Here is a 13,815-nt window from a genome sequence, read left to right on the forward strand (position 1 = left end):
GTGAAGTGTCGGCGGCTCCTCTCAGTGACGTGTCGGCGGCTCCCTCTCAGTGACGTGTCGGCGGCTCCTCTCAGTGAAGTGTCGGCGGCTCCTCTCAATGACGTGTCGGCGGCTCCCTCTCAGTGACGTGTCGGCGGCTCCTCTCAGTGACGTGTGGGCGGCTCCCTCTCAGTGACGTGTCGGCGGCTCCTCTCAGTGACGTTTCGGCGGCTCCTCTCAGTGACGTGTCGGCGGCTCCCTCTCAGTGACGTGTCGGCGGCTCCTGTCAGTGACGTGTCGGCGGCTCCCTCTCAGTGACGCGTCGGCGGCTCCTCTCAGTGAAGTGTCGGCGGCTCCTCTCAGTGACGTGTCGGAGGCTCCCTCTCAGTGACGTGTCGGCGGCTCCTCTCAGTGACGTGTCGGCGGCTCCTCTCAGTGACGTGTCGGCGGCTCCCTCTCAGTGACGTGTCGGCGGCTCCTCTCAGTGACGTGTCGGCGGTTCCCTCTCAGTGACGTGTCGGCGGCTCCTCTCAGTGACGTGTCGGCGGCTCCTCTCGGTGACGTGTCGGCGGCTCCTCTCGGTGACGTGTCGGCGGCTCCGCTCAGTGATGTGTCGGCGGCTCCCTCTCAGTGATGTGTCGGCGGCTCCGCTCAGTGACGTGTCGGCGGCTCCTCTCAGTGACGTGTCGGCGGCTCCTCTCAGTGAAGTGTCGGCGGCTCCTCTCAGTGACGTGTCGGCGGCTCCCTCTCAGTGACGTGTCGGCGGCTCCTCTCAGTGACGTGTGGGCGGCTCCCTCTCAGTGACGTGTCGGCGGCTCCTCTCAGTGACGTTTCGGCGGCTCCTCTCAGTGACGTGTCGGCGGCTCCTCTCAGTGACGTGTCGGCGGCTCCCTCTCAGTGACGTGTCGGCAGCTCCTCTCAGTGAAGTGTCGGCGGCTCCTCTCAGTGACGTGTCGGCGGCTCCCTCTCAGTGACGTGTCGGCAGCTCCTCTCAGTGAAGTGTCGGCGGCTCCTCTCAGTGACGTGTCGGCGGCTCCTCTCAGTGACGTGTCGGCGGCTCCCTCTCAGTGACGTGTCGGCGGCTCCTCTCAGTGAAGTGTCGGCGGCTCCTCTCAGTGACGTGTCGGCAGCTCCTCTCAGTGACGTGTCGGCGGCTCCTCTCAGTGACGTGTCGGCGGCTCCTCTCAGTGAGTGTCGGCGGCTCCTCTCAGTGACATGCCGGCGGCTCCTCTCAGTGACGTGTCGGCGGCTCCTCTCAGTGACGTGCCGGCGGCTCCTCTCAGTGACGTGCCGGCGGCTCCTCTCAGTGACGTGCCGGCGGCTCCTCTCAGTGACGTGTCGGCGGCTCCCTCTCAGTGACGTGTCGGCGGCTCCTCTCAGTGACGTGTCGGCGGCTCCTCTCAGTGACGTGTCGGCGGCTCCTCTCAGTGACGTGTCGGCGGCTCCTCTCAGTGACGTGTCGGCGGCTCCTCTCAGTGACGTGTCGGCGGCTCCTCTCAGTGACGTGTCGGCGGCTCCTCTCAGTGACGTGTCGGCGGCTCTTCTCAGTGACGTGTCGGCGGCTCCTCTCAGTGACGTGCCGGCGGCTCCTCTCAGTGACGTGTCGGCGGCTCCTCTCAGTGACGTGTCGGCGGCTCCTCTCAGTGACGTGTCGGCGGCTCCTCTCAGTGACGTGTCGGCGGCTCCTCTCAGTGACGTGTCGGCGGCTCCTCTCGGTGACGTGTCGGCGGCTCCTCTCAGTGACGTGTCGGCGGCTCCTCTCGGTGACGTGTCGGCGGCTCCTCTCGGTGACGTGTCGGCGGCTCTTCTCAGTGACGTGTCGGCGGCTCCTCTCAGTGACGTGTCGGCGGCTCCCTCTCAGTGACGTGTCGGCGGCTCTTCTCAGTGACGTGTCGGCGGCTCCTCTCAGTGACGTGTCGGCGGCTCCTCTTCGGTTATGGACTAGTGATGTGTCGTTCTCTTTGATGTGAAGGACGGGGGCGGCTCACCACTGGCAGCTGAGCCTCAGAGGCAGATTGTTCATTCCCTGCTTTATTGCTTTTCAGCTTCGCTTCTTCCTGACTGTGGACTGGGGGGGAGGAGGAGACTCAGAGCCGGGTTTAGTGATGTGTCCTTCCTGAACTATCCGAGAAGAGACGGCTCTTTGATGTGAATGATGGGGCGGCTCATCACTGAGGCTTATTCAGCCATGACTGGGTGCTGGGAGGAGAAGCAGTCGAGCAGGGAGTGTGGCCATGTGGGATGATTGACAATACCTGTGACTGGGCTCCTCCCTCATGAACGCTTACTCTGATTGTGATTGGCTGCTTACTGCACACATGGTCAGTGACATCATTAAGGTCCTGAAGTAAATTTGCTGAAATCGCTGGCAATGCCTGGTATAATGTATAAAGTACAGGAGACTGGAGTCACTGACAGCAGGGTGACACAGGGGGTGGATGTGCGGCAGGAGAGGAGGCCGCAGCTCAGGGGAATAAATGGAGGGATAGATATAAAATGGAGTATAATAAGCAGCACTGAGTGTCACACGGCCCTACCTGACATGGCGAGCATTTAACCCCATAATAATGTTATTTTTTTTCTTTTGAATTTCTGCGCTTTCGTCTTTCCCTCCCTCCCTCCTTTTTTTTGGAGCCAGTGATAGTTTTGATTGACACCATCCATTTTATAAGGATTTACTAAAAAATGTGCAATAAAAAAAAAAACACAAGAGCATGGGATGCGATCTGCTAATGACACTCGGCTCCTGCTCTGCTGCGAGTGTGATCCGAGTGTCAGTGCTTTCTGCTCCGATTCTCTCACATGACAGAATTGCAACACAGCTGTGGAGGAGACGATGAAAGTAACTTCTCCATCTCCTCCATTGCCGGTGTCCGTGGGAATTGCACTGCACTCAGGTGACATTTGAGTGCACTGCCCCATAGTGTTACACTGCTCAAGTACAATCCTATTTTTTTATCATATTGCACTTGTCGGATTTATTCGCTCGTGTGTCAGCGAGCCCTTGTAGTTTTTAGAGATCGTACTTTTGTGGACACGTTGATACCAAATGTGATTTTATTTTTTTGAACACTTCTTTATTGTTCACTAGGGTAAAGGTGGGAATGATTCCAATTTTTATCTGATGATCACCGTTTGAGCATCCCAGTAGACAACAGGATTCTCAAATGAAGCGTCATCAAAAGGAAGCAGAAAAAAGCTGTTAGATAGTGTAGTTAAAGCTCCACTCCTGCAGTTTTTATTTTGCTGCTGCAGTGGCGCTTTAAACCTCACTCCCCTGCCAGTGAATGGGTCTGCGCACATGACAGTGTGTTTCCACAGACCGTGTGTCCGTGGGCAAAACACGCTGACATGTCAGTTTTTTACACGCTGCACGGGCAACAAAACATCCCGTACTGATGACACATGGTTGACATTCGTGTGTCATCAGTGTGACACGTACCGGTGCCTAGGAATCAGTGTACAGTTAGCGCTGTTCCCAAGCGCCTGGTGCTGAACACTGCCCTCATCATTGTCCCCTGCCGGCGCTGCGATCAGCACCAGCAAGGGACAATGATGAGTAGTATTCTACTCCAGCTGTGTCCTGGTGTAAGAATAAAATAAAAAAATTATTATACTCACCTGTCCAAAGATGTCCCCCACTGTAACCCATCTGACCGTTCAAGCCGAGGAGCCGGAGAGAATGACTCACTCCAGCGAGCGAGCCCCGAACCTCCACTGCGCTCAGTGAGTGACAGGACACCGCTCACTGAGCACAGCATCAGTGCTGCAGAAGTCATTCTCCCTGGCTCCTTGGCGTGAACGGTCAGATGGGTTACAGTGGAGGACATCTTTGGACAGGTGAGTATAATGATTTTTTTTATTTTATTCTTATTTTTACACCAGGACACAGCAGGAGCAGAATACTACTCATCACTCATTGTCCCTTGTGTGTGCTGATTTCAGCACCGGCAGGGGACAATGATGAGGGCAGCGTTCAGCACCCGACACTTGGGAACAGCGCTAACTGATGCGGCACGGCTGCCACAGAAGTACACACGGATATCTCCGGTCCTGTTTTTTCCAGTACCGGAAATATCAGGACATGTGAAACTGGCCTAACACTGCGTGTGTGGTGCACAGATCATAGTTAGTGTGTTAGAGCCTGTAAGGGTATGTGCACACGATCAGCAATCGCTGTGGATTGGACGCAGTGCAAACCGCAGCGGGCAGATGTTAGAGCATAGTGGATGGGATTTCAAGAAATCCCATCCACTATGCGTCTCCGTGCATCTGCGGATTACCCGCGGACACGTACATGTGGCGCGTCTTCACAGACCGCAGCATGTCAATTTCTCTTGCAGAGACTAGCGACTCCGCAAGAGAAATTAGATCACTGTAATGTTTAAGATGCAGTGAACCCGCATGGTTCAATGAACACATGCGGATTCACCTGCGTGCAGCGCTTTGGACGCAGCATAAAGTATACTGTGTTCAAAGCGCTGCCAATACCGACCGTGTGCACATACCCTGATGCGTCTCCAAGCACTTATAATCAGAATCTTCTCCAGCGCCAGCAGATGTCACAGCACTGACTGATGCAGAAAGGACATTTACAAGCAATATCAGATACTAGACAGTAACACAGGTCAGCAATAACCAGGAGTGAGCAGTCTGTACAGGAGCTGACACTCTGAGGACAGGGCAAAAAGCCATCTGTGCTGCTTCAATAGATGCCGATACAGGTGTGGAATGAGGTTCTGGCTTTACAGTTAAAGGACTGGAGTTATAACAGTGAGAAAATTAGTATTATTTGCAAGAAGAGCTGTTTTTTGAGCCAAAAAGAGTCTGCTCTTTTTGGTGAGCGGAGCCAAGTGAGCCAGATCACCAAAAAGAGCCAGACTGCAAATCACTATCATGGATCATGCAATAAGTAGGGTTTGGCCCTTTTGCCCTTTCTTCTTAACAAGAAACAGTTGCATTGTATGGGCTCCTGATGAGCTCCACTAGGTGCTTGCCCAAAAGCTCCCGCAATTGCTCACCTATAGCCTCCTCTTTAGCAGAGTTCAAAGGGTACTGGCCAACAGAAACTGGTTTGGCATCAGGTTTTAACTGGCTGTTGACAAGCTGAACTTGTAATTTGCAAACATCAGTTTTTGACTGTGTCCACAGGTGAGAGGGGACTTGAGACAACCACTCAGGCTCCTCTTCCCCTTTGGCCCCAAGGAGCTGAACAAGATCACTCCAAATGGCTGCGTGTGGACTCCTTGCTTCTTCCTTAGGAAGGTACTCAAAATTTTCTTGGGGTCTGGTAAGGTATTACACATTGCCAGAAGTTCACTAGGTGTCCACATTTTGTACACACTGTAAGAGGTGAAGTTCACTGGGGCAGCAGCCTGTGAGGCATCCACCACGGCTCCCAGAGCTGGTGGCGGGGTAGGCATAGGGGTAGAGAAATTCACCCTAGGGACCATTGGATATAGCCTCACTGGGGTATGGGCATGTCGCTTTGGACCTCCAGATGCGCTACAACATTCCCTCCAATTAGGGTTCTTCTCTCCGCACCCTGGGCATGTCCACCTACCTGGCCCAGCAAAAAGTGGAGGGGCTGTGGGATTACATGATCCCGGGGGTGGGATAATGTCACACACAGTGTGGGAAAGACTAAGTTCAACATGAAGGGATGAAGGGAAGGGAGCCCAGACACTAAGGAAAGGGGGACTGGAGACCCCTAGGCAGATCTAATAACACCGTGCCTACCCTACCATCCCTATATTGGTTCCACACCAATCGCCGAACAGGAAACCTAAGCCCTGAATATCCCTAGAGCTAGGCCCTGGATAGGGGGGTGAGCACTGGTCAGTCCCCACTATAAACTAAAGACAACAAGGGAGACAAACAAGGGGGAAGAAACTTAGCTTGAGCAGACTCCAGAGAGATGACACCAAACGTCCTCCAAGAAACCAGAGAGGAAGTAAGCAGACAGCTATAGGTCAGAGCCTTCACAAGGGAGGAGAGCGTTGAAGCAAAATGTTCCTCAGGAACTCCCGAAGGCCTCCCCCACTAAAAGTATCAAATTGTGGATGAAAACTGTATGCTCCAAAGAGCAGTTACCTGCCGATACATTCTTGGCGATGATTATTAATAGCAAATTCTGCCATCGGTATGTAGGATGCCCAATCCTGATTTTCGGAGACAAAACACCTGAGGTAAGTCTCCAAATTCTGATTAACGCGCTCGGTCTGTCCATTCGACTTGGGATGGAAGGCCGAGGAAAAGGACAGCTGCACCCCCAGTCGAGAACAGAACGCCCTCCAGAACTTGGAAACAAACTGGGTCCCCCGATCTGACACCACAATGGAGGGAACCCAGTGAAGCTTCACAATCTCATTTATAAACACCTGAGCAAGAGTCTTGGCCTTCAGACGTGCCGGTAATGCGACAAAGTGAACCATTTTACTGAACCTATCAACTGCCACCAAAACCACCGTTTTGCCTGCAGAAACTGGTAAGTCAGTAATAAAATCCATGAACAAGTGTGTCCATGGCCTACTAGGGATAGGTAGCGGAAGGAGAGTACCAGATGGACGGGTATGAGAAACCTTAGAACGCGCACAAATACTACAAGCAGATACGTGTTCAACCACATCCCGATGCAACCCCGGCCACCAAAAACGACGAGAGAGGAGGTCTGCAGTTGCCTTACCACCTGGATGCCCAGCAAGCACAGATTTATGATGTTCCTTAACTGGTTCCCGACTGCCCACTGTAGATAAACGTCGGCGCTTGCTGGGCTCTGTGCAGTGCCGACGTTTAAAAACAGTGGGTGGTCTCGCAGCGCTCAGGACCCCCAGGGTCCTGCAAGCGCTGCGATTCCAGTGCAGAGCGTTAGCTCTGACAGGGGACATCATCGGGACCTGATTGTATCAGGTCCCAATGATGTTAACCCTTTGCTATGTTCTATATGCCGCGATCTATAGTGATCGCGGCATATAGAAGATAGACAGAGGAGAGGGGGTCGTCTTACCTCTCCGACGACCCCTGATACCTTCCAGGACCTGGCGTTGCTATGGCAGCTGGAGGTCACATGACTGCCTCCAGATCTGCCATATATGGTGTCCTGCCAGGGTCAGCCTGCAGCTGAAGCCTGGCAGGAGACTCTGACTGTGAAACAGTCAGCGAAGATCTCATGTAATGTAATACATGTCTATTACATTACATGAGATCCAGTGATCAGAAAAATAAAAATTAATGTCCCATACAGGGACTAAGTAAAAATGTAAAAAAAAAGTAAAAAAAAATGTTTTTAAACTGTTAAAAAAAAATCACAAAATAAATAAATAAAATATTAAACCAATAAATCCGTATATTTATGCAAAACCAAAAAAAGTGCACATATTTGGTATCGCCGCGTCCGAAACAACCCGATCTATAAAACTGTCACACTAATTAACTCCTTCTGTGCACACCGTAATAAAAATAAATAAAAAACGGAGCAAAAAAATATGCTTTTTCATCAAATCGCCAAACAAAAAGTGGAAAAAAATGCGATCAAAAAGCAAAATGGAAATAAAAATGATACCGCTGAAAACGTCATCTTGTTCCGCAAAAAAAAGCCGCCATACAGCTCCATCAGCCAAAAAATAAAAAAGTTTTAGCGCTCAGAATAAAGCGATGCAAAAAAAAATATTTTTTCGATAAAATTGTTTTATTGTGTAAAAGCGCCACAACATAAAAAAAATATACAGTAAGTGTAGTATCGCTGTAAATGTACTGACCCAAAGAATAATGCTGCCTTATCACTTTTACCACATGCAGAACGGCATAAAAAAAACTCAAAAAACAATTCCTGAATTGTTGGTTTTTGTTAATTTTACCTCCCAAAAAACGGAATAGAAAGCGATCAAAAAATGTCACGTACCCAAAAATGGTACCAATAAAAATGTCAACTCGTCCCGCAAAAAACAAGCCGTCACATGACTCTGTCGGCCGAAATATGGAAAAATTATAGCTCTTAACATATGGCGATGCAAAAACTAGATTTTGCAAAAGAAAGCGTCTCTTAGTGTGTGACAGCTGTCAGTCATAAAAACCCGATATAAATCTGGTATCTCTGTAATCGCACCGACCCGAAGAATAAAGTAATCTAATCAATTATACCGCACGAGGAACGGCGTAAAAAATAAAACCAATTCTTCACCTGCTACTGATTTGTTTATTATGTCTCCCAAAGATCGCAGTAAGGCTCTGCTCACATTTATCCTGCGCTCTGCGCTGAGCACTTACTCCAGAGTTTCCGTGTAAATCTCTGAAATACGTGATTCAGACGGAACCCATGACGGAAGATTCCCTGTAATGAGGCAGATATAGGCCACTGTGGACGCCGTCTAGCCTGTGATCCCACAGTGTCATTTGTTTTAGGCGTGCATAAAAGTGCGGTTGGCCACAGTTTTGTGCACTTCTGAAAAAAAGGACACCGCTAAGCAGAGGCCAGACGGAGTCCAGAGTAACTCTGCTGCCTCATTACAGTGAATGGATCCCGCAGGGGTTTCATCTGAATTACATCACTTGGAAATTTAGATGGAAACCCCGATGTAAGTGCTCAGCCTAGAGCGCCGGATAAATGTTACGTAAAATGTTCCCAATAAAAGCTTCAACTTAGTCCTCAAAAAAAGCTAGTCCCCACTCAGGTCCGTCATCTGTTAAAAATATAAGGGACTTCCAAGTTACTGGTAGCAGAAAGGCTCTGGAAAAGCGAAATGGCCCTTGCCCCCCAAAAGAAATTCAGAAAATGTTGTGCTCCCAAATCCAAATGCCTATTCTACAATAATTTGTTCTCCAATTGTCAAATAGCGCTCCGTCCCCCCCAGATCTCGCCGTATGGCTGAGCGGTACGATACAGCCGCATATGGGGTATTGCCACTTTTAGAAGAAATTGTGTGACACATTTCGGCACCATTTTTACCCATTGCCCTGTGTGAAAATGTAAAATCTGAGGGTAAAACATTTTTTTGTGGTAAAAATATAATTATGCTTTTTTCACTGCCCAATGGTATAAATGTAAAAATTAAAAAATACTCACTACTCCCCTAGATGAATTCCTTGAGAGGTGTAGTTTACAAAATGGGGTCACTTGTGGGGGTTTCTGCTGTTTCGGCATGTCAGCGACTCTTCAAATGTGACATGGTGTCTGCAACCTATCCCAGCCAACATAGCGCTCCTTTCTCTTCCAAACCCTGCCGTGCACCAAAGCAGTGGTTTTCCCCCACATATGGGGTATCAGCGTACTCAGGAGAAATTGCACAACAAATTTCATGGTGCAATTTCTCCCATTACCCTTATGATAATGCAAAATTAAGGGATGAAAAACATTTTTGTGGGAAAAATGTGAAAATTTTATTTTTACAGCTCATTATTATAAACTTCTGTGAAGCACCTTGGGGTTCAAGGTGCTCACCACACATCTAGATAAGTTCCCTAAGGGGTCTAGTTTCCAAAATGGTGTCACTTGTGGGAGGTTTCCACTGTTTAGGCACATCAGGGGCTCCCCAAATGCAACATGGCGTCCGCTAATTATTCAGACAAATTTTACATTCAAAAAGTCTAATGGCGCTCCTTCCCTTCCGAGCCCTGCAGTGCGCCCAAACAGTGGTTTTCCCTCACATATGGGGTATCGGCGCGCTCAAGAGAAATTGCACAAAAAATTTTGGGGTCCATTTTTTCCTGTTACCCCTGTGAAAATAAAAAAATTGGGTCTAAAGTAACATTTTTGTGAAAAAAGTTTAATGTTCATTTTTTTCTTCCACATTCCAAAAATTCCTGTGAAGCACCTGAAGGGTTAATAAAGTTCTTGAATGTGGTTTTGAGCACCTTGAGGGGTGCAGTTTTTAGAATGGTGTCACTTTTGGGTATTTTCTGTCATAAAGACCCCTAAAAGTCACTTCAAATATGATGTGGTCCCTAAAAAAATGTTTTTGTAAATTTTGTTGGAAAAATGAGAAATCGCTGGTCAACTTTTAACCCTTATAGCTCCCTAACAAAAAAAAATTTTGTTCCAAAATTGTGCTGATGTAAAGTAGACATGTGGGAAATGTTATTTATTAACTCTTTTGTGTGACATATCTCTCTGATTTAAGGGCATGAAAATTCAAAGTTTGAAAATTGCAAAATTTTCGCCAAATTTCCGATTTTTTCACAAATAAACGCAAGTGATATCGAAGAAATGTTACCACAATCATGAAGTACAATATGTCACAAAAAAACAATCTCAGAATCAGGGGGATCCGTTGAAGCTCCAGAGTAATTACCCCATAAAGTGACAGTGGTCAGAATTGAAAAAATTGGCCTGGTCACGAAGGCAAAAACAGGCTCTGGTGCGAAGTGGTTAATTACTTTGGTGTGCAGATTAGTTGGTACAAATAACCTTCCTGAAGGGCAGGAGGCATCGGCGTCCTCCTGAGTGTTGAACACCTCACCCTCCAGTTCAGGGTACAATGCCGAAATGACTACGCCATTCTGTAAAATCGGGTCAGGGTTCTCATGGTCACCACCACCAGGGAAGCCCTGGGACAAAGCATCAGCCTTGACATATTTGACCCCTGGACGAAAAGTGACAACAAAATTGAACCTAGTAAAAAACAGGGACCATCTGGCTCGCCTAGGTTTGAGACGTTTAGCTGACTGGACATATGACAGGTTCTTACGGTCAGGAATAACAGTAATAGGATGGACCGTCCCCTCCAACCAGTGTCGCCATTCCTCGAACGCCAATTTGATCGCCAAAAGTTCCCTATTACCCACGTCATAATTTCTCTCAGCCGAAGATAATTTCTTTGAAAAAAAGGCTCATGGATGCCATTTACCAGGGGACGAACCCTGAGACAACACAGTCCCAACCCCCACTTCCGACTCATCAACTTCTACAAAAAAAGATTGGGAAACATCAGGTTGACTGAGTATAGGTGCAGTGGCAAAACAGTTCTTTAGGCAGGAAAAAGCCTGCAGGGCGGCATCCGACCATTTGGAAAAATCAGACCCTTTCCTTGCCATGTCAGTAAAGGGTTTCATAATTACCGAATAATTATGGATGAATTTCCAGTAAAAATTAGTCAAGCCCAGAAAAGGAGCCTTGTAGGGCCTTCAGGTTCTCAGGACGGTCCCAATCAAGGACTGCACGGATGTTCTCCAGATCCATCTGAAAATCCGAAGATGATAACAGGTACCCCAAAATATGCATCTCCTGTAGCACCTGTCTAACATGCCCCTGAAGCGTCTCAAGTAGAGATGAACGAATGTTTTGATATTCCGGTTCGGGCTCCAATCGGTGAATCTACAATATTCGTTCATTTATTTATTTATACCGAACGCAATAGGATTCAATGGGGAGGTAAAAAAAATGCATATGCAACACCTTCAAACGGTCCCAAAAAGCTGCCAAACCCCATCAAATTAGGGGTAGACACCTGGAAAGTGGCATGAATTGACCCAGAGTACAAGTTCTATAATTACTATAGCGACATTTATTCCGTGGCGCTTTACATGTGAGAAGGGGCCACCGTAGACTGGTACAAGAGGAGAGAGGACCCTGCACGCGAGGGCGCACAAACAATCTACAAGGGATGGGTGAGGATTCAGTAGGTCAGGGTACAGCTAGTCGTGCAGCGGTATGCTGGAGCGAGGGTTGCTGCAGATTGTACGCTTGTCACAACAAGTGGATCTTCAGCTTCCTTTTTAAGGTGTCCACGGTAGGCGACAGTCTGATGTGTTGGGCTACAGCGTTATCACAGTAGGGGAGATGCACGGGACGAATCTGTCGAGAGCCTAAATCACTGTAAGCTTCCAGGAGCTCTCAACTGAGCAGATTAACCCCTGCATCGATTAATATCAAGGTGAAAGGCTTCCAATGACTGCAGGAGTGCGAGGAATCAGACGCTGCGGTCTTCTGGCTCCTCTCTGTCACGGTAAACCCGAGACACCTTGCAAGCTTTAACACAATGTTCACAAGGTAGGCTGCAGCGGTGGTCGGTCTCCTAAACAACGAGCTAACTCCTTTATGATAGAGGCCACCATCTCCTTAGCTTGCTGCTGGTACTTTTCTGTGGGCATGAGCTTGTCTCCACAAGCCACACACAATTTCCTTCTCAGGAATTTTATTTGGTAGACTGAGTGGCTGCCCAAACATTACTTTCTCACAAAGGAGCTGAAGACACTGAGTGTCAGTAGGTTCAAGTTAGACATCAGAGCCAGGAGAACAGCGAGGGCAGCACGGTGGCTCAGTGGTTAGCACTGCAGCCTTGCAGCGCTGGAGTCCTGAGTTCAAATCCCACCAATGAAAACATCTGCAAGTAGTTTGTATGTTTTTCCCGTGTTTGCGGGGGTTTCCCCCAGGATCTCCAGTTTCCTCCTCAGTAAAAAAGCAGCCATACAGGAGTGTTCACAGTTCAAAAAATTAGGGCCTGACACCACCATTTCCATGGCCAATAGATTGGAGATGGTGGAGCTCAATCTCTTCGCTTTGTCAAGTGTAGGAGGAAACAATTTTTTTTTTGTTTGAGCATGTGAATGTTCATGCATGTAATAGTCAAATTATTGTACTTTTTCCCTCTAATAAGTTTTGTATCGCAAAGTTTGCAGATAACGTGAGTTGGCTCATCCTTTGCGGTCTCAAAAAAGGTCCAGGCTAGCCAACCCTTGCCGTCCCTGTGAGCTGCAGATTCGCAACCACTGCTGGCCACAGTTGTGGCTAAGGATGCAGTGCTCATCGTGTTTGCAGCACTCTATTTGTGCACCGTAGGATGCAACGTAACTCCTCGCCTTCCTCCTCCTCCAGCTCCTCACATGAGCTACTCAGCTGCGTGCCTCTCGGTTCACACCAAGTGGGATCTACAACCTCATCATCATCCAATGTGTTATCCCATTCCTCGGCCTCAGAGTCACCCTCTTCCTCTTCTTGCCCTGACAGCAGAGTACAGTCGAGGGTCAGGAAGCTGCTTGGAATCCAACCTTTCTTTTTTCCCCTGTATGGAGAACAATATCTGCCTTAAATAATTTTAAGCTGAGATGTAGTCTGCTTTATATACCAATTTTGAGCTCATCATGTCTGTGTACCCCTGTTTGGTTAACAATATCTGCCCCAAATAATTTTAAGTTGAGATGTAGTCTGCTTTATATACCAATTTTGAGTTTATCATGTCTGTGTACCCCTGCATGGAGAACAATATCTGCCCCCAAAAATTTTAAGCTGAGATGTAGCCTACTTTATGTACCACGGTAGAAAGAAAACCAATTTCTATTTTATCATGTGTTCTCCTGTGAAAACAATATCTGCACCAAACAATTAATTTAAATTGAGTATAAGTATTATAATGGGGACAGACACCTCTTCTACTACAGCCAACCCAAAAATTAGGTCCTAACACCACCATTTCCGTGGCCAACAGATAGGAGATGGTGGATTTCAACCCGTTTGTTTCATCGTACACATGATAAAGCTATCTTTTATGTGACCGCAACTGCGGGACCAAGGGCTGGCTGCAGTGCTGAGAGAGGGCGGAGTACGGTGAACCGGGCAAACTGCTGGACCGTGAGTGAGGTGCAGGGGGACATGTTACGGTGGATTGAGAAACGTGTGATGTGCTCAGAGAAAAAAACACAGCAGGCGTGTCTGCTTCCGTTACAGCTGACAGGCTCTCACTCAGCCTGACTGGAGCAGGTAGAGAAGCAGAGGTTCTGCAGTGGGAGACCGGCGTGCCAATACTTGGCACGGTAACAGAGGAGGAGGAAGAAGCAGCGGATGCGGTTGATGGGGCAGCTGATGGTTGTTGAGGTCTGCTGGTTCGCATTTTTAAACCGCAGGAT

The sequence above is a fragment of the Phyllobates terribilis genome, unplaced genomic scaffold (assembly GCF_046119375.1).
Source record: "Phyllobates terribilis strain yellow unplaced genomic scaffold, ASM4611937v1 Scaffold_3__8_contigs__length_932513732, whole genome shotgun sequence".
NCBI lineage: Eukaryota > Metazoa > Chordata > Amphibia > Anura > Dendrobatidae > Phyllobates > Phyllobates terribilis.